We start from the raw sequence: 22735 nt of genomic DNA, 5'->3' as shown, positions 1-22735 counted from the left end.
TAAAGTGTTATCGATGACGTCCTTCCACGGAGGATGTTTTGCAGAAGCGTTACCATGCTCGACGAGATGGCCAAGGTTTGACATCTATTAGGCACTTTGGCTACCTTTTACACCGCGCTCAACAGCGAATGAGCGCAGCGTCCATTAGCCATGATTGATGATGATTGGGTGGCGTCAGCGCTTTTTTTTTTTTGTAAACCCTGCTCCATTATTATGACGCTCTTCCAAAGGTGTTGGCATGCCAAAAGATCACAATTTGCGGTGGAGTGAGGTGAGCAAGTGCAACAAACTGATCGTTTCAAAGCGAGCGGAGGAAGAAAATTGTATGAAACAAACTCAATCATTTATCATCCCGTGCTCATGGTTGGTGCAGTTCATACAGTGGAAAAAGGTCAAATGAGGTACGTGCACGTGTGCGCGCAGAATGCATTTTCATTGTGCCCTCGGTTGCACGCATTTGCTCGGCCACAAATGACGGATGCAGTGCAATATGAAACTAAGCTCCATTCGTTAGCCGTAAGCCTTCCGTTACGTTGTGGCAATTTATTCGCTAGGACAGGATCAATCGATTGTGTGAAAAAGCATGGATTTAATTTTCATTTTTTGCTTTTTGCGCTCACGCTGTTCAATGTTTACTTGGTATCAACTGTGCCGCAGCAATTCTGGATTGAAGCGCACGTGAATTTATTTATTGTTTGCCATCCGACGATCAGCTGTAATGGTGCGAAACGAAACACATTCGGGCATGTGAGAGTGTAGCGGGCTGATGTTTGCTTGCAAATCATCAACTTCTCTCACCGCCCCATTCTATCCATCGGGAAAAATCATTTTCCTCGAACCAGTTCAGCAAGTCTTACAGCCAACCCACACCTGTCCAATTCCAATTTTCGGTGGTCGGCTTTGTGGTTGGCCTAAGATTTGGTCTGGTTTTTTTTTTGTTTGTTTGGTTATTGTTGTGGTTGTGTGCATATAGATGCGTGTGTCTGTGCCATTAATTCGACCGTGATTAATGGTTTCATCGGTAGCCTTCTTCCCTGATATAAACCTTCCCTGGTCTTTGGTACAGAAACACTGGCGGCTCCCCGATGGGATTTGTTTATCCAGCACCTGCGTGGCCACGGTTTGCCGTGCACTGCGGTCAGGTGTTCGCTTTATTTGATTTTCGTTGGCCAAAACAAACCAAGACCGTGGCAGGCAATAGCGTTTGTTGGCGGGGCGTGTTAGAGCCGAGACAATACATGCCAGGGAATGGGGGCGACCAGGGCTAACGAGACCGATGTCCAATTATTTGTAGGCGTTTAACGATGTCGATTATCCAAACACATTTATGGGCAAGAGATTCTGCTAAAAGGAACGATTAATTTGTGACATTGCTTGTTGGAAGCGTTAATCGTATCTTTCTTCTTTGTAATGCAATCGGGTAGGTAATACATCTGTTTTCGTTTTCAGTAGTTTCTTAACTTACCACTGCTAACACTTGATACCGTTCCATCGTTACATTGTAACGCTAAGTCAACAAATTCCAGTTGTTTTATGTGAACCGCAACGATTTTGACAGTTGCATTTTGCATACCGCTGCGGACGTATTTTAGTGATGCATTTCATACCCCAACCGGACGCCAAAAAAGGGCCGCCCTACGCGCGTTAAAAAGTACTCCCGCCGTTTATTTGTCCAACTCACGGTTGTGCCAACTATTCGCATCAGGTGTTTGTAGATTAGGTAGGCTCTTGAGCGGACCGCCACGAAACGGCTAATGGCGGACGTTTGCGATCGAATGCATCCGGGGTTGGTTGCCGTTGTCGCGCAACTGCATCGTGAGTTTATTTTGGGCCAGCTTCAAGTGTGCTGCTCTTCCCTTATTTCCTTATTTTTGGGTTTCAGCAAATAGGAGCCGCATGAATATGATCAGCCGTTCCAATTTCGTTTGCGTAAGTTTGTGACGGGATACATGTGGGTTGGGGGTTTGCGGGGGGGCGTCGAAGTGTTATGGCCCGGATGGTGGAATAGGCCAATAAATTTTCCTAAGCAAAACATCCCAACTTCCGCCCGCTCTACCCATGCGAACGCTCGTCTGGCTCCATCTCTTTTTTTTCCATCTCATTTCACGTGAAATTTTCTCGCTAGAACGGTTGACAGCAAACGCTTGCGTACACGTTCATATCCATCCCGTGAGCCGTTGCGGGATTGAACGAACTCGCCCGCACCAAGATCTGGGCGCACGCTGGGCAATCTGGGAAGGCAATGGTGGAGCAACATGGTGGACGGTAGCCAAAGGTCGATCGACCGCTTGTCGAACGGTTTGACGTTTCGCGCTGGATCTCGTGCACTTCGCACATACAGCACGTGTTGTCGCGACGGTCCAAGTGAATATTCAGATGAGCAGAACACGCGGCGTCAAACCTTTGCAACCTTTTCCGGTCGCCCGCACTGCTTCCACCGCCCTTTTTCCTTGGCCGTTAGGATGGGCCGTGGATGATAAATAGGAATTTGGTTACTATTTGCATCGGCACTGGGCGAGCAGATTGGAAGCCGCCAGGTTTAGTGCCGCGCTTGGCAAAGGTGACATGACGGATGAAGCCTGCGTTGATGTAGCAAACTTCTAAATGGGATACCGGCCAGCAGGAGTCGACAACCACGACGTTACGTGACGTGTTTCAAACGCATTCCAACAGCTGCAATGGGTGTCATGTTTCCTGGCTTGATACGATCACGGTCGATCCTCAGACACTCGAACATTCTTGTGGGAAAATCGAGTTAATCAATTCGCACTAACGCGGGTGATAATGTTTTAGACGTAACGCTACCTTACCCACAGCCCGCTCATGATCGATTGTCTTGCGGCAGTAACAATGCTTCACTGTCAAACAGCGCTAAATTTATGGCATTTACTTACGCGCGGTCGGTATGGCCTTTTGCGAAGCTGCCGATAAGTTGTCTCAGCAGCGTTGGCTGCAGCTTTTTCAATTAAACTTTAGATGACATTCCGTTGAGGTGTGCGCTTTATGCGTGTGTGTATGTGTGTGTGTGTTTTGTTCGTTTGTGCAAACGTATTTTTCATACTACACGTCCCCGTTTGTTTGCCAGACGACATGAAGCGCCTGGACTCGGCGAAGAGAACTGTAGTGCCGGCCTGCCAAAGCTTCTCGATGCGCCCGGTCAAACTCAGCGCAAGTCGCGCTACGTTGCATAACCATCGGTCGTGTTCATCTTTGCTTTGTTCGGGCGGGTATTTGCATACGTGCAAATATGCATGCATGTAGCCAGAGGACGTATCAATCGGGTGGGATTCCCCGGGAATGGTAGCGCAACCATAGGGCGCGCTTAAACGCTCGTGTGGATGCAGTTGGTGCGGTGTTTGCAACATTCGACATTGCCGGCATACAATGGCAGAGCTGCGTGGTTAAGAAGCAGATGTGCCACCGCCGTACAGCCTTTGGGCGAATGGGGAATTGTTTGTTGATGAAAATTATGAATAATCAGCGGATGGCAAACGAATGTGAAAATGCAGCGCAGGTATCGGTCAACTGACTTTAGGCGGTACTTGAATCGTCCTTACATGCAGTCCTGTGGGTTAATTTGAGAACATTCGTGCAATTGTGCAATAACCGTTTGATCGGTTAGAAATGTGTGTTGCCCGTAGACTTGTAGAATCATGTTACTTATTCTAAAGTATTTTTTCCATCTAAAATTCCCATTCATTGATCTCTTATCCATGCACTCGTTTTTCTACTATCGACAGTCTTTCGACGCCAGAATAGAATAAAATTGAATATGAATCGTTGAGAATGACTTGATCGACAGTCTCGGTGCTGAACGACAACTCGCTGGTGACAACATCTCGTACCGAATTCCAACTTGCGAAATTGCAGCCTTTATTAAGCAGAACTGCAGGGTTCCAGCTGAATGTAGGATAAAAACAACAGCACAAGACGTCGGACATGTAACACCTATCTCTCTGAGAGATGATCCAGAGTTACGCACTGTAGAAACGTCTGCGTCCAACAGCAAACTGGGTGTAGAGGTAACCGTTCATAATATATATTCAATTTCTATTCAAGCGATGGTTGGTGCTGTCCTGTCAATAGATAATAGATATCCATTGTCACAGGTACATTGCTGGTGATTCTGCACGTTGCCAAACAGTAATGTTTGAGGATCGGTACCGTTTTCTCAACTTGTCTTTGGCTGCGTATAGTGATCCAGAATTTGGCGTACTTCTCTACTCAAACTAGCATCAGTACCATACAATTTTCGTCGATTTGTGATTGACTGATTTCCGAAGGTCCATATGATTACTTACTTGCATACAAGGCGCTACAACCGCTTCTCGGTCTTGGTCTGCTGCAGGAGTTCTTTACACCGTTCGATCCCCGCCTTTTTGGAGGATGCATAAACGCCAGCATTCCATCTCAATTTGAGCCTACCAGCAGTCCTTTGTCCAATGTGGACGAGCTCAAAGGACTTTACGGATTGAGTCGTCCGGTGTCATTCTCATGACGTGACCAGCCCACCAGAGCTTGGCGATTCTAATCCGCTTTACGACAGTATGTTCGCCGTACAGCTCATAGAGCTCGTTATTATAGCGGCTCTTCCATTGTCCATCCACACATTTGGGGCCAAAAATCCTTCTAAGCATCCTCCTGTCGAACGCGTCTAAGAGGCTTTCATCAGTTTTAAAAAAAGTCCATGTCTCAGAGGTGCCTGTGAGTACTGAAACTATATAAGCTCTATATAGTTCCAGCTTCGTTATTCGCGACAGGTGTTATGAGTGGAGATGTTTCCTCAGACCGGCAGAAAGACCGGTTGGCAGCCAGCAACCAAGCGCGTATTTCAACATCAATGTTAGTGTCGGTGCTGACTTTTGACCCAAGATTGGTTGAATTTTGGACGACTACGAAAGAGCGCACACCAATTTGTTCCATATGGTACATATTGATTAGCAACAAGATCCCGCTCAGACTAATAAAGCAGAGGCTGAATCGAGTGTTCTCGATCTGCTTCCTGGTTGAAACCCTGGAGCTCTTCTAAAATTTGTCAACATCTTAAACCACTACATTTATAAGTGTTAGGAATAAGTGTTTTGTACTGATTTTATTTATTTTATTTATTGCATCAAAGCATTTTATTCATTGGAATTTTAAGTTTACAAGTCATTTAACAAGAATCAAATTAATTCAATCGCCAATTGTGAAACCTAGCACAATTTTCTAGAATGTTCACCCCAAACTAAACCTAAATGTATAACTGTATGCATTGGAAGTCCTATAGTAAATGATAAGAATTTCTAGTCCTCATTAACCCTTTCCACACCGTGTCAAAATCGTGCAAGGCAATTTTTATAGAACCTCACCCAAATTCGGGTAATGCGGTTCTGAACGAGTTAAAGCAACACCCTCAATTGCCTCTATATTCAACGATCAAAACCCAAGACTAATGAACGGTAACCATGTGCCTGTGAATGTGTGTGTGTATTTGTCGTTACACTCACGATATAAGGTCAACTGTGTATTTCAGCTTCGAATCATCTCAAAATGCTGGGCGAACTGCCCCCGGTCATGTGTTGGTTTTAATTAATTGAGAAAATTTCTTAATCTAATCAGCTATCAGCTTGCGGTCATGTATGCCAGTCCCGATTGCTGATCCTTACTGCCAGTTTCAGTGGGCAATGTTGGCGAGAGATTGCTAGCATGGTTTGATGGTAGCCACGTTCCAGAACATCTCACACAATGCATGCTAAATTCGAAGAAGACGCTTCCGCTTCGCCCAAAGAAAGTCTTTCATGGTACGGTAGTGCTGCGCTTGGTGTAATACTGCTTCGTCTTTCTATCGTGTTGTTCAGGCGGGTTCCGCTAGCGCCGAGGGGTTCGGGTTTGGTTTTGAATAGCATTTTGAGACGTTGTCATGCCAAGAAGCAACCGCTTTTATACCGTGTCCGGTACCTTTTCGAATGCATCGAGGGTACAGACGTTCGCTATGGAACGGGGAAGATCCCTTCAAAACAGCCCAGATCCTACCGGTTCATCCTGCTCGAACTGCCGTCCGATCAAGCTCGTCCAAAGATGGTCGTGGTTACCAGACAAGCCAATCATTTTGGTGCATTCTCGAATGTCGGACCGTTGCACCAACTCGCCCAAACCCGCCATCATCCGCTGTATTGCATAGTGTCGAAGGAAGAGCGCATGTAACAAAGCTCGACGATTTCCCGTTGAACGGATATAGGGCTGAGAGGGGAGAGTGTAGGGTGCGAGTGTTTATTTACGAAGATGCACTTCCGCTGCATCACAGTGGAGGGGATTCACTAAAGCCCAGAAATAGAAGTCATCATTTCCCTTCGCTTCCGGTTCGGTCCTGCTGCCTGTCGTCAACCGCCAGCTTAGCTTCCGTTCCGTGGTGAGCTTTAAGGTGAAAAATATTCAATACTTGATTGTGTTGCCTGCGAGTGCTGCACTCGGTGCGCTCCGAGTGGTTGCAGGAAGCATTAAATTGTACTGCGAGTGAAGATGTGAAAGTATGCCAGGGTAGGCGGCCAAACGGACGGTATGTTTTATAATATTTTATTTAATCAGCTCACCGTCCGGTGCCTGGTGCTAGCATCATTGCAACATTTCGTGTTTTTTTTTTGTTGTTTTACTCACAGCAGGAGAAAAATATATTAGCATGTGATCATAAATTTGCTTTTCAATCTGCAGCGGGAAATATAAATTGAGAAGCTTTTAGGAGCAAGTCAGCAAGATGGATACGAGAATAGGTTTTATGGAATGAAACATGACTTTTATCAATCTTAGTGAAAGGTTTTCTATCCAGCAATGTATATGGAAAAAAATGACACTTTTTGGAACGTGTTGCTGTAGTAAAACTATCGCACACTTTGAACAGCTAATGTAAAACAAATGATTGCTCATATTTTAGCGTTCATGCTTAACAATTCTTGCCGTTAGAACAGAAACAAAATGTCAAATAAAACAGCTTGCTATGAAAAAGATTACATGGAAATGATTCGTGTTATTAATCACAGTAAACCTTGCAAAAGGTGGACCAACACAGTTCGAATGCTCCAATATTTTGTGAAAAGTTTGCATGACAATAATACTGATGCAGAGGGTTCGTATTATGTCAATCACACTGCAATATTACCTAAAATGTATTCAATTAATGTATTTAATTTACTTGCCTGTACGGTGATGGTGATAATTAAAGACTCATGCATTTATTTTAATCGTATTTACTTTACTGTATTTTATGTTGTATTGAAAAGTTAATGTTGATTTAATTCTACTAAAGCTTGGTGTCACATTAAACTCACATTATAGCACCATTACGTTATCATCGTTCTCTGTTCTCTGAGTTTCTTCCATTTACTACCGATGCAACAGATCTCCAATGGAGAAAGTTTGTCGCATTGTGTTTGTGTGTGTGTGTGTTTTTTTTAGCAAATGAGAGTATAACGTTAGAGCCATTAGTAGTTTTTTATGTGATTAAGTTAAGTAACTCACACACACACACATAACTACACAAAGTGTGTCCTACACCGTAGGATGCACTTTACCGGTGCTGCCGTTAATCTGTGCAATAATTTTTCCTAGTCTTAGCTACTTTCTGAGCTTTAGATTAGAGCTTTAGATGTGTGGGATGAAACTGGAAATTAAGTAAGTAAGCAGATGGAAATTAATTTTCGTTCAGTATCACTATCCCAATACGCTCTTTCTATTGTTCGTGAGTGTCACGGTCGGGTGCATTAACGTGGGTGATTTGTCAATGGTAAACCAGCGTGTTTAAAAGGTGAACTATCATTTACAAGAAGCTTCAACTAATCAAAGCAAATGTTATTTAATTTCCTTTGTGTCACTTGCAACGGTTTTTGTTTTTTGCTCTTACGTGCAATACTAAGACATAACAATCACCCACACGACCCATCTACACGACATGCTATAGCCGTCCACTAGCCAGGGATGATCTGTAACAAAGGCAAAGTAAGATTGCACTGCACGTACCGTACAAAGCTTGTGTAGTGGGGTATGTTCTTTTTCCACGACAGTATCTACGTTGAATGTCCGGTTGCAGTTCAATCGGAAAGTGTCGAATGCAACACGAAGGAAGAGGGACGTTTTCTTTATCGTGTTGCTACTCCTTAACAGCGGACAGCGCACGAGAGCGTGGGGAAGAAAATAAACCTCTTCTACATACCCTTCGAGGGAAGATTGTTATTCCGAGTGTAACTTAATTATCGGTAGTCATTGTGCTACGCGTTTGGTATTCGCGTGGCTTCGTGTCTGGGTGCATTTACTCGTCCCGGATATCCGGGCACTCCGGGCTAGACTAGCACGCTGGGGGCTTTTTTGTTCAGTGCAAAGATGCAGTGCGTTAGGTGTCCTAAATGGTTGTTCCAATTTTCCTCTATTTTACTTGATTTTCCGTTCACTTTTTTATAACTTATTTTATATTATATTCCCTATTGTACAATTGCATAAAAACTTTCCTTTTGATTGTAATATGAGACGTTTTTCGACCTTTTTTTTTCTTTTTATTGCATTTTTATAAAGATTGATTAATTTTTTTTGGTTTAATTTCATGTGTTGTATCACACAATTTTTTTTTTGTGAAGAAAAATAAATAAATAAAGCAATATTTCCACACCTACTGGCGACCCACACGTGTATCGATGCATCCAATAACAATAGACGATGCGAGAATGGTTTCGTTGTCCTGTTTTATTGTACTTGTACAACAGCACTGGATGTGTGTGGGGCATACCGTGTCCGTTCGGAAAAGTGATTGGTTCCGGTGGAGAAAGGTAAAGAAAGTGACACAACAAGCAATAATTAAACTCGGCTATGTAAATTAAAGAGCGAAATATCACGACCAACCGTTCGGTATTGTGCTGGAATTGTTACAGAAGTTGGCCGGAACTACCTTTAGTAAATTATCAATAGTCACAAATATTGAACTACGATTAAATTGTACATTGCTACAAGATTGTGAACGTCATTGAACTCAGTTGTAGCGTTACCAAGGGGTTTTTTTTTGTTTAATAACTAAGGTTATACCATCGATACACGATATATTCAAAAATATTGTTAATAGTCCTGTAAAAGCAAATGTTGAACGTACACATTCGGGTACAACCATATAAATAGCAACATCGACGTAAATGAAAAACAAACCAACAAAAGAAAACATAAGCGGAAAAGCAATCTCCCAACCCACGCGGAAGCTGAAGCAAGCTGGTAACAAACTTTAATTACAAGCAATTAAGCACGTTAATGTCCAGTGTGAGCGCGAAATCCACTGGGCGTTGGGTGTCGCTGGGCTTGGGCTTGATGCCGAACATGTTCGCACACGGATGGAGAATTCGAAATCAAAAGTTCATCGCCTACGGGCCACCAGGCGTCTCCATTGGAAAGGATATGGTACCGAAATGTCGAGGCGGTTGATAAAGCAATACCCATGCACGACTGGCTCGGTTTTTTTTTTCCTTTCCATCGTCTTTGTATTGATGGTTGTTTAATCTTTGTTGCCTTTTGTTTTCCCCCGATCAAGGTTCAATTTTTTTCCGTCTATAAAAAAAAACGTTGTACGGTATGGGAAAATTAAAATGCTTCTCAACTTGGAATGAAGAAGCTCAGCCGTTGCGGTGCCTTGCAGTTAGCAACGATAATGCCAGGAGACTGGAAGCTTCCACTTTCATTACCCGGTCAGCGGCTCAGTGATTAAGAGAGATAATAACAGAAAAAGGTCAATTCGTGTCCCATTCCCATTCTGCCTTCTTAGCTAATGCATCGGGCGAGGTCGTTGCACGGGTTTTTGTTTTTGTCTTCACCAAGGTGATGATGAAAGAGGAATGTAACCGTTGGGACTGAAAAACACTGCCGCCACAACTTGTTCGATCCACCTTTTATTCGTCGCGGGTGAAACCGACGGTTAGGACGCGCGTTAAGTCTAACGCAAGGCCAGCCATATTGTGTCGCGACGCAGTAACGTCATTTGGATATGTTTTTATGTGTGTGTTCGTTTTTTTTTGTTACCTTATTTCTCTCTGCTGCTTCATGGCGCACCAATATGTTAGCTGTATTTTTCCAGTGTTTTTATGCCTCACGCCCAGTGCGATTTGGTCCGTGGTGTAGTACCGCGACAGTAACGGCAGCTGATGGCTGCTGCTAAATGATATGCATAAAGCTATCATAATTATGATAACGTTTATGTTTATCTACACCATCGCATTCATTCGCCGCCCCTGTCGCTCCCTTCTGTCCTTTCCTTTTTATTCGTTGAACGTATAAATGCTAACACACCAAAACAAAGGACCGCTGTTGCGCGGCCCAAAGCGCGGATGCGATGGGTGGCTGTCCTGCCATAAAGTGCTCGAACTGATGGTGTCCTTTTGTCGAATTGGTCCTTTTTGTTGCCTGGTTGTTTCGAGAGGGTTGGGACCGTAGGGATGAACGGTCGCCAGAGGGATTGGAAAGGTGGTGCGAGGGATAGGTACGCAAAAGGGAAAGCTTTTTGTGTTGCGCTTTGCATTTTTATTCGCATTTTCAACGCATTTCCACTGGATCAATGTTGATTTTGCCGTATGGTTTATGGTGTAAGTATGTGTGTTTGTTTTGTTTTAAGGGGTGTTTTTTTGTTGTTTCTGTTTTCAGATGTTGATTAAGGCACCCGTTTGGTGCGATGGCCGGTGCCGGTTGGTTTTGTGCCGTTTTAATTTTTCATAGCTTCGGTGGCTCCTCACATTGACGTGCTTAGTTGAGTGGATGTTGTTTATCGGCATTCATGCTTTTGTGCTTCGCAAAAACTGACCATAGCAGAAGGGTGAGCAACGGGACAGGCAAAGGTAACAGGAACATGATGAACAAAGTTCGTTGACAGTAAGCTAGTTGTGGCAGATGGGGACGTATGATGAAAGCTGTATTTTTTTCGTACAATGATAACCAAAAATAACAAATTTGTTTAAGAAGAAGTAAAAGTTTTAAAATTTTTGGAACTCTAATATTGAAACAACCAATGTACTAGTGAGTTTTTTTTCATTTTGTTTCGTTACACTAGAATACTTTTGTGAGGTATGCTACAGTCATTTGCTGACGAAACTTTTTTCAAAGCAATTCAGTGACGCATTTTGTAAAGTTCGGCGAAAGTGTAGGCGGTAACTTGGTTAAATGCAAGCGATCACCTCCGAGCATGGACTGTTGGCGATGTTTGTAGTTTTGCATTGTACCACACTGCTGATTGCACCTCACCAGGTGGACAAGGGTGGTTATACCTCTATTAATGAAGATAAGCAACTCTTCGAAGTGCGTAGGTGTGTGGACAAAGTCCAGAAAACGGGTCGACGTTTTCTTTTGGTTACTTTAGAAATTTTGGAATAGTTGAATGTTATCAATACTTACGTAGGTATGATGTAGTTTATTTATCTAAACTGTCAATCTTTAAACGCCTCAATGCCACGAATCGAATGTTGTACTATTATTCTAAAATGGAATGTTGTATTGTAGTTACTGTATTGTGTCTGCATATTGTGTAAACGGATTTGATATAATGAAAACCTGCCTAATAATTGGTCTTTTTAAATATTATAACCCCATTCTCATAAAGACACATTTTCTGAATGGGTTCAAATCTTAACTTCACCGTGTTCGTTGTATACGAAACTAACTTTTAAGCTATGCGTAAGTGCATTCACAAATTGGCAGACATTAAATGAATGAACAGCCGCAATCGACAAAGATCGCTTAAACTCAATCAAATAGTATTTATAATATATTTGTTATCTTAAACTTTAACATACATGAAGTGTTGAATTTCTCCTTCAAAATGCCGCTAAATATGTGGATTTAACTTTTATTGATAAGTTCAAAATGTGATTATAGAGTTGCCGGAAAAGTAAATAACTCACAATAACCAGAAATCATGTTTTTAATACAATCACTACTACCTATCACGGTAAGATTGTCAGTCCAATATAGCGATCCACCTCGTGTCCGCCTTTCGCCTGTTGATCCTCTTAATGGACATGCAGTAAGCAGGTTGACGTGAAAAGTGAGATTGCCGTGGAATCATTCTTCTATATATCCTCCAACTTTCCACTCGTTTTAGAGATTGAAAGTAAATGCCAGATTTATTCTTTCCCGGTTACCCGGTCGTCCTTTCTATCGACCAGATTCTGATGCTTGTTTTACCATTTTCCCGTCACCGGTGTGGTACTTTCATTGCTTTGCAATAATTGCATGGATTTATGCACAATTTCCGTACCTTGGCGATGCTTTGGTTCGGTCCGGTTCACAGTGTTCCCTAGGTCGGAGATGATTGTCTTGTGTATCGGGGCAGTAGGTACACGGTTTATGGAGCAGTGCGGTTTCGGGGGTTTTCACCATCACCATCGACCCAGCACCGTCATCATCCGTCCACCTGATACAGGTCCTTTTGTGAAACCGGAGTAAGAAAGAAGGAAATCGATTTCTAAATTTAATCTTTCGACCTCGACCGATCGGGAACCGGGCGGCCAGCAATACGGTTAGGGGTTGCGGTTGTTGTGGTACGCTCTTACTGGGCTGATGGAGGCGATGAATGGAAAGTTTCTCGGGAAACGTTTTTTACGCTTTTTTTTCTTTTTGATGAATTTATTTCATGATTGTTTGGTTCATGGCGAGACGAGAAGATCAGGTATTGCAAGGGCTTGCCACAAAATTCAATCATCAGGAAAGAATTGAATTTATTTTGGAAACAATAATTAAACTTTAATCAATAATTCCTCTGCTGTATGCAGATGAATGGAATGAGTTCAGGAATATTAAAAAAAAAAAAACATGTAAGGGAACATGTCAAACTATAGCAATGGTTTTTTTCTTTTGGCAATTTGGTTTTTGGGCATTTGGTTTTTTGGCAATTCTTTGGTCGGTTATCGAAAAGAAAAAAATAGTATGAAATGTTAGAGAATGTTACAATTAAAGAGCTGTCTCTATAATGAAGTGTATAATGAAAAAAGCCCTCGAGATCCTCCAGCGTGTACGCGTGTAAACCATATAAAGTTATAATATTTTGCTATTTTTTTTAGTTATAATACAGGATTAAAAAGCAATAAATAAATAAATAAAAAATTAATAAATCAATAAAGCGGAAAAAAGTTATGAGTGCAATAGCTGTGTAAAGGGCCTGCAAGCTACTATGTAAGTGGCCCCCAGCTACGATAGTTTCAATCGATGCGGCTCGCGGGATGAAAAGTTTGGTGGCCCTTGGCCTATATGTTTAACGATGCCCAGATTGTCAGTAATACGATGTCGAATTTATTCGTGGGAATCCTATTACCTTTATGTTAATTCTAGCTACAGCTGATAGGCTAGTTGTGGATTGCTTTGAAATTAGGGCTAACTAGCGTATCACGCCTCGATGACAACCCTGATGCCCTTGTCCTTGGGTGTGAAAAGCGAAGCCAATACCATTATCGGCCCGGTAAGGGACGCTTCATTTATGCAAAACCAAATCGTGCGCGGTCGCAAGGGGCTGTTGTTTCAGAATTTTAATGTTTCGCCCGGTTCGCTGCTGTGTGCTTGCCTGGCATGTGTTCGCCTGGGGGTTGCCTTCGCGATGAAGTAACGCGCAAACCAATTGTTTGCATTAGAATGAATTTTTCACGACAAAAATACCCGAACGATAACGCGCCTGTCAACACTCGCCGACAAGCGGTGGAAGTGGTGTTACAGCGCTAGAAACAAAAGTATTACAATTATTTAATAGAGAAGGTAAACAGAGAGTTTATTTTGACATTGAACTCTGGCATACCTTTACTTCTAATTTATTACTTAATTTTTAACTATTTTGTCTATACCGGACTTGCTTGCTCTGCACTCACCACCTAATTATGCGCGAATTGGCATTAGAACCTTGATGACCTTGGCCTTGCTGACATTCCATGACTGTTTATTTACCTGTAGCAGGATAACTAATCCTGCGACGAAACAATCCTGGTTGTGATTAAGTAATTGATAGTTAGAATTAACATTTGTGTACTTTGAGCTATTTAAAACTATTAAAATCCCATTTTAAATCGTTTATAATTGTTCGCATAAACTTTGAAGTAGTTGATGCATGGATGCAAATGATTCACAACACTCACTACGATTGAACACTCTCGGGTGGGGAGTTTGTTGGAATAAGAATATTTATATTTGATCAGGATCAGACCGCAGACCCTTTTTTTATTTATCAGAAGAACGACCGAGCCGTATATCTTGAATGTAGACTCATTAATGATAAATGCGTCTCTTCCTACCTAAACTGCCTGGCCACATCCTGTTTGTGTGCAGTGGCTGAATGCATCTGGCATTGAAGATTCAACTTTGCAAATTGCCGTACCGTATGAGCATTCCATTTTCAATATCGTCGATGTTCAATCTTTGAAGTGAACCCTTCGCACCAGAATTGCACCGGATTTGGCACTTCGTGTGTAACGATCTACCGAATAGCCCCCTATTAGTATTTCTCCGCACTTACCTTGTACATTTAGCTTGAGGTTAACAATAAAACACAGTGGAAAGCAAACATCGCAAGTACCTGAGTGGGTTCAGTGCTTATGGTTCTTCTGGAGACTGGGACGGGCAAAATTTGTTGCGCAATGCAATGGTGCATTAATACGTGCTTGGGTGGTATTGTAAAACTTCGAACCTAGAAGTTACAAAACAGCGGCTAATAGAGACGGGTATAGGAAGTGCGAGTAACAACCTTTGTTTTATGCTACGACTGACACACTTCCAAGGTCCAAGCTGTAGAGTGTTTGATGCGGGTTTGGGTGCTTCCCTTTGCCGTCTTGCTGGTAGGTTCGTATCGCGGTAAACTTTATTTGTTTCGTTCTGCGTGAGGTTTTAATTATTATTTGTTCCACACGGCCCTGAACAATTGTGGCGTGCTTGGTTTAGTGCTTTGGCCGCTTACAATTACACTTACATTCTGAGCGATGGCTTTAGCGCCAAAGTGCTGGAAAAGGGGTCAATATGGTGTATTTGAAACACGTGCCCCGATACGTGAGGATGAAATTGACATCATGTGCTACATGCACAACGGAACGGTTGCGTACGCTACCAACATAAGTGGACGGACATAAATACATAATTATGAGCTGATGTTTCACTTTCAGACTTTCGTTCTGAGTGCCCAATTTGTCCTTTCTCTTCGTATTTTGTGTTACGGCCTGCTTACTATACTTATGGGATAGTTCGAAGTTGCTGCAGGGTGTCGGTGTAGATTGAACGCTCGGCGTGTCTTTCTGTATGTGGGAAAGTTCGTATACTTGCATTATTTTAATTTTTTCACGATTGTACACGATAAATGTAACATATTTCTTAACTGTAGAAAGCTGTTAAACGGCGTTATATCATACATGTTAGTTCAGGGATCTTCAAACAGTCTGCGAGTCATATTGAAACTGGGCCACTTGAGTCATAAGACAGTTTATTATGATGGTAACGTTTTCAATAACGTGTGTAATTAAAAAAGCGCGAATTTTAACGGTTTTCCGAGTTTTCTGCCGCCTAGGGAAAAACCTAGCATATTTGTAGGTATCCTATTATACGCTTTGACTACGTCGTCAGTTGTTTTGGAACTGTTACTACAAAACCAGTCGGCAATTGAGGCTTCATTCGATCGGCAGACGTCTTATCGAAGTGCAGAAGTAACGAAGACATGGTCAAACACCTCGGATACGTCAGATATAGCTGTTCAGGCATCTATAAGCATAAGCCCTGTCCTGGCCACCCGACGACAAATGTGATCTTAAGTTGCCACAGAATGATAAGATCGATGCCTGATCTTCCTGAATTTGTGTTGAAGGTTTGTTATGTGAAAGTATCTATCAAGACTCTGTCATTGATCTGACTAGTAGATAATCTCTGAATGTTTTCAATCTCTCGTTGTTCTATAATTTATAACAGATGATGGCAAAATTGTAGCTAATCGAATGTTTTCGAACATGTAATTCAAGGCATAGCATTCAACCTTTCACAAGTTTTACATTAGCGAGTAAGTGTATATTGAAACAAATCGTTAGTTTAGCGTAAGCGTTAAATGCCAAATGCATTGTGAAAACTATGCTTTTAAGGTTTTCCAAAGTCTGTCAATTTGGTTTCGTAACATCACGCATCGTTAATAACAAATATTATGAATAATGAAAATAATTTTGTTTTTACATAACATTGCGTCTGACCTAATTCGAACTATCTGTATTCAATCTTGTCAGCAACTGTCAAACGGTTCTGTTACGCGTTCTATCTGTTTGCCCGTAAACAGATTAATTGTATCTAAATCGTTGACCGTGTATGTCATCTGCACCCCGCATTGCCCGATATCGGACGGCTTACGTGTTCAACCGCAAAAACGAGACCCAAAATTGGTATGGGGCAAATGGAGGCGTACAGATATAAGGGAGAGCAACAACAAACCGAAAAAAAAAAATCTCTGGTCACGCAATCGAAAAATTTGGCTACCTGACAACATGGACAGGCGGTCATTTGTCTAGCGGGGATAGATCTAGTTTTTGCTCGGCAACCTTTTGGAACCAAAACCCCGTGTGAAACTTTTGCAAATAGCAAACAGTAACACCGGACGCTGGGTATGAGTTTGGGATGATTGTATGCAGGACACTAGGGAGGTTAGGATCCGACAGCTGATTGGAAGTGATAGACATTTGGCAGCTGCCCGAGGGTTGTTATTTTGTTGTTGTTGCCAGTGTCGGTAGAAGCAGCGGAGAATGACGAGCGCAGCGAGCAGCACGAACGTTATACCACCATCTGCATCACGTTCGTGGTGTTATGGCATGTCCTTAAATCCGTAGTTGAGTTTGTCTGGCATTTTGGATCAAGTCTGTACACAATATGTTTCAGTGAATCGGCAGATAAGAAGGATGTTTCAGAACTACTACAAATTAAAAAAGGTTTCATCTACATGGACCCAAGTTTTGTACAGCTCGTTTGTTAAATTAGACCATTTTCCGTAAAGAAGCAGTACCTTCCGCAAAAAATCCTACCTCTGTACATATTTATTATGTCTTTGCCTTCGTCCTGTTCTTACGCAATTCAGGTTCATTCTGTAGACTCTGCCTCGCCAAACGTGCTCATCCCGTTTCGTTCCCTTGCTTCTGGGCCATTTACAAATCACGAAACACGGTCATTATCGCTTGGTAGTGCCGATGTAAATCCTGCCCGCATTCAGTCGGCAGTAAATTATAGCTTGTCTCGTCTACCACCAATTCTCAGGAGCACATCTCAGAGGCACATGGTGCGGCGTGCTTCTTCCTGCGACAGGACCACCGAACCGAGCACTGTGTTAACGGTTCAATCAGCGCGCGATGCTGACGGGAACATCATAATCAACAATAACATCGGCGCTATTGTCACATAACCGGCAGGTTGCCGGGTTTTTGGCCGCTCGCCGCACAGGCCCTTACGGTCATTAAATCACCGAATCGGATCGAATCACGGAAAAGGATAGCAAGGCGCTTTCAATGTCCACCTCCGGCGTGGACCCTTGCTCATGCCATTCACGTCGGTCACACCGCACCGTTTGCAACGAGCGGAAACCGATGTGAATGTTCGGAAGCTGTGGGTGGTTCCGAACCTTGAGGTTTCCGTGGATAACGAACAACCGGGGCTACGTCGGTAGAGTTACGAGCGCGGATCAATGTTGGTGTAGCTGAGTGCGTCGGTAAGTTGGTTTACTTAATCCCCACCCATCAAATAATTCTTCCACCATAGTTTCAAACCCGCTAGCCACTTACCGCCGCATCGTACTCTCCGCATCCGGTAATTCGAATCGTTCGAAGCATCCGTTTCGACGATGCGACGAACACGGGAAAGAAATAAAGGAATAAATAAGGGAAAACGCAAAAGGAAGGAAGGAAGCATGGGTCTCCGACAATCCGAGGATTCGTTTCGCGCCACGTTTCCCGCTGTCTCGCTGCATAGCATCCACCCGGGCGTATCCCTTTCCATCGTGCTTTTTATCTTACCCCCACCCAGTAGGGACTAGATCACGGCTTGTTTGCTCGCACTGTAATCAGTGTCGCTTGAGCAAATCCTGTAATCGAATGATCTACAAATAAAATAAGTACATTTCTTCGGTTGATTTCTAACGCGGACGCCAACGCCTGGGGGAAGGCGCGAAGAAACTATGGTGTTTTATTGCTCACCCTCCCATGGCCAATTCTTTCGTTCGATGTTTTATTTGCGTTCGTTTCCGATTTGTTGCTCCTTTTTAGAGTGATAGCTATTTCATCGCGCTTGAAACGGAGCTGGTGTTGTATTTGGTTGCAGCGCTGGTTCTACTCGATAGGACCGAGACAAAATCCCATCCGGATCGTTTCCCCGTAGCAAGGACGAACTATCCGGTTTCATTAGAAACTATCCGGCAAAAATCAGAAATGGCACGCATATGACCGTAGCAGATCGTTACGCAAACAAGGACAAGAGAGTAAAAAATCCATTGCAGTAAAGGTAAAATGGAGAAACGATCCTTTGCAAAGGACATCATTAGTTCTGCCAATGAATCTCCCCATTGACCTCTCCGAGTCTCTCCAATTTTTCGGCAATATGATTTAGTTTATTTTGTGGTTGTTTCGAAGTAACGTTTGGCGTTACTAAACGGCGTTGTTTCGACGCCGATGGCTTACCTTAAGTAATTCTGACCACTATATTAGCCTGTTGGAATTTGCAAGGTTATAAAATGAATTACTGCATTCTTTGCTAGACAGCAAACAGACGGAACCGTCCGTTCAGATATGGTGTAATAATTCTCTCTATCCTATTTCTGGTGAAAGAACCGATTCTCGTTGCCCATATCAGTTGTATCACCAACCATAACGGAATGGTTCCCCCTTTGAAAGTATCTAACAATATGAGAAAAATCGGGAACATCAAATGTCACATTGTTAGTATTTTACGGTTCTTTTTGGTAGGAAATAGCAGGACAACAAATTGGTGAAATTGTTGTAGCACTTTGTAGCAGGGCAAATTTAATTAAAGCACAATTTTCGGATGTTCTCACTGTTTTCATTATTCGCCAGAACAGTGTCGTGTATGGTATACTGATTGAATTATTTCCATTGCATATTTTGCATACTGCATCTGCTGTTTGTTTTTTAATCATTTTCTTCATGCACTAATGAATTTGGTAACAAATAGTACTAACAAAATTAACTATTCTTTATTGATCTATCGAAAGAGTTACACGCTATAAGAGCAAACTGTAAACCCCACAAATGTAACTATTTTTAAACTTGTTTGGATGAAACTGTGTCTGATCTGAAGAAAACTATGCGTGGTAGTGTAATTTTGAAACTGATAATCTCATGGTGCAACAAGTGTCTTACTTGCTGAACACAGCTGACACAATGTGAACCAAAACGACCGCTCTTGCAGTACAGCACACCCGTAGAAAATGACTTCTTTTTCTCGGCCACCTGGCTGAGATTTCTATCAAACTGAATTTTGAACTCATTTTTCGTGCGCAAACACAATCCACAATCGGCTATGCCGTGAAGATATGAGATGGTAGCTCAAATACATAGATATATGTTTGCAATCGTAAGCTCCACCGTGAAACAAAGCGAAAAACATCGTACATTTCATCGAATTAAATTACCCGTGCGGTGTGGAATGGATGACGCGAGTACCGGGCAGTGCCTTGCGGTGCACAAAATTGTCGTCCAAACCCCCCGGCCCGCATTGCATGTAACGCAACGTTCTACGTCCAGAATCAGTTCTGCCCACCTGTACATGGTGAAGTCGGTGGATTGATACAGGTGGAGGCTTGTTTGTTCCATTGCTCGACCGTTGGCGGCGGGTTTTCCCTGCTGGCTGTGCGCATGTACATCGCACGCGGGGATACTGCTCGATCGATCGGTTTCCCTTCGCGAGCGCGTCATCGGGCCGAAGCGTCGAGGGTTCCGAAGTTTGATGAGGAGGCCTTCGCCTGCTCGGGTGCACATCGTTTGCTGCGAAGACGGTCTTCGGCAGCGCAAAACTGCACGCGTACGCGCGTACTCCGGCGGCAGAGTTCCTTCCAGTCGCTTCCGAACAACGCTGGTTAACGTTGCAGCAGCTGAATCGTAACGAAAACCGCATTTTTTCGCTTCACTCCGCGAGAGGTTTGTGCGTGGTGTGCGCCGCTGTCATCTATAGAATGCAGGCCATACGTGTATGTGTGCTTAACTTCCTGTTTTTTGCGTACATGTGCGTGTGTGTTTGAGTGTGGGTATGGTGGGGGAGAGAAATTCTCATTTTGGAAACTTTACAGATACAAGAGACTTTCGAAGATCACCTCACTAGCTAGTGTGACGACCTTGGGTGGGTAGTTTGGGGTGGAATGGCTAGTGTTCGTGCGGTGCGGTAGAAGTGTAGTGTGATACCATTTCGTGATGGCGGATTTCCGGAAGTGGCAGCAACCGGAAGCTATACTCCTGTACGACGTACAGACTCGTACGTCGTGTAGCCCTACCGAACTCGACTTTTGGGTTCATCCTTTCTTGCTTGCTTTGTTTCACCCATGTCGTTGGTATCGTGTACTCTTGCGAAGAACTTTTCAGCGTTTTGATCAACAACCGCAAACGACCCGACGGTCGGGTGGTTCGGTGTATTGCATCTGTGTGTGAATGTTCCTTCAAGTTGTGTCTGGTTGTTAGCAGGGTTGTCATAAATGCCGTCACCTTTCCCGACGGTAAGAACTCGACTGCGACACTAGGCCAGGATGACACCGACAAGTGCCACACAGGACGTGGGTCAAATTGTACCGTTTCCTATGTTTCCGGACGCAAGGTGTCCGCTTGCAGGTGAAACAGTTCGGCGATTTGTATAAACTGCTCACGATAGGAAATTATTGGAATACATGACAGTTGGTATAAGAAAAGTGTATTCAAGTCAAACACAGCCCAGCCCACATAAGAGTTTGTTGTCTTTATGGATCGAGAGGGAGGAGACAGAACGCTAGTAGACTTGAATGATCACCCAGTTATTTCTGAGCGCTACTGGTTTCAAACCACCGGCTCCAAAACGCACGGCAAGCAAAGAAGCCATGATTGATCTGATTATTTGGCTTAAGTGGACAACAAATAAATTGTGTACCACCGCGGGGCACATCCAGTGAATCGCCAACCGGAAAGAACTAACCATTCGAACAACCAACACAAAACAAACATACACACACACACACACGCACACACCCGATAGACATAAACGGTGGACGAATCTCAAAAAACAAACGTGTGCAGTGCGCTCACCAGCCAGCATGCGGAGGACTCTTCAAACCGATGGTTAGTGAGTGTCTTTCTCAAGCACTGTAATCGGATAACATTTGTTCGGTACTTATCAATGTCTACCTCTTGTTAGTCACGGCAGCAAGACAGTGGGCCGTACGGGGCCAAGAAACTAGTGCGCTGCGTTCAGCACAGTGGGCAGCTTTCTTGCGAACCGAATGTTCGAATTCAACATTCTTAATTTAATTCTTGTTTTAATAGCGCGGTGCTCACGGTGCGCGCGTGTTCATCCCGCGTTCATCCCGATCTACAGATCAGCTTTAGACTGAACTACTTAAGCATTAGGCAACAGCAGCAACAATCCTTCTGGCAAAGGTCTTTAGCATTTCGTGTTATGCGCCAGCTCTAAGTACCCCATTTAAAAGACATCTTTTTGATGCTGGTTTCGTTGATTAGAATCAATTGAGAGGATTGTCATTTGGTTGCCTTTTCCTTGGCGAATGAGCAAACGTTGGTGGGCAGAGTTCTAAACGAAAAAGAGTCGTGGTTCGGGGCCTATGTTTCCACCACAACATGTAACAGGGGCTAAACATCATTTTGATTAGTTATGGGAAGAGTTGGGGGTTTGGTTTAATTGATGTGAATCGTGTACCAACGTGCGTTAACCGTATCAGTATATCGTCTTTTTTAGCTTGCTGAAACTTTGAACTAGTGCAAATGTGTGTGTAAAACGTGCAAACTAGAAAAAATAATATATCATTGTGAAAACATTGCTTAAAGTATGGCAAAAAAACCCTTCCATAAGATATAAAATGGTTTGAGTGAAATTGTTCAAAAATAATATGGGAAAGAAAGAGATTTAATGATAACGGAACAATTTGCTTCAGTGCCAAACAATAGTAATTAAAAAATGTTCATAAGTGTGTGTGTGTATGTGTGGGTGAGTAGTTTTACTAAAATTCAGCAGCAAGAGTTTACTAAGTGAATGTTAAAACAAATGAAGTTTTAAGTGATTCCACAACGTTCTTGTGCCTTCGTAAGAAGGAAGTCACCATACAATAATTTCACCAGTATGGAGCAGAGATGCACATACCGACGTGCATATCCAACAAGTTGCCACTGGAAAAGCAGCAGTTTGGTCTGCCATCGAAGGGATAATCCCTCCTAGTACTGTTCCACGTGTGGCTCAGTAGGAATGGACCTTTAGCTTTTTCATCTACCCGCACGAGTGCGACTGCCACCAATGTTCTATGGTTCACAGTGCTATTGGCGTTAGCAGCAGCTAAAGCAGTTTTAAGCAGTGAAAACGACCTTCACCTCGTGCAATGAAACAGTGCCAGTGTCGCTAGTGTGTCGGTGTGCTTGCGTTAAAGAATACAACCCAAAAAAAAAAGTGCAACACAAAAAGGGTGGGATAATTGTGTCTCGACGTGTGCGGTTACCAACGGTGTGCTTCCGGTGTTCTACAGGACGGATTGGGGTTGGAAAATCTCATGAGAAACTCG

The sequence above is a fragment of the Anopheles marshallii genome, chromosome 2 (genome assembly GCF_943734725.1).
Source record: "Anopheles marshallii chromosome 2, idAnoMarsDA_429_01, whole genome shotgun sequence".
In the NCBI taxonomy this organism is placed as follows: domain Eukaryota; kingdom Metazoa; phylum Arthropoda; class Insecta; order Diptera; family Culicidae; genus Anopheles; species Anopheles marshallii.
Note: the sequence above shows the minus strand (reverse complement) of the source record.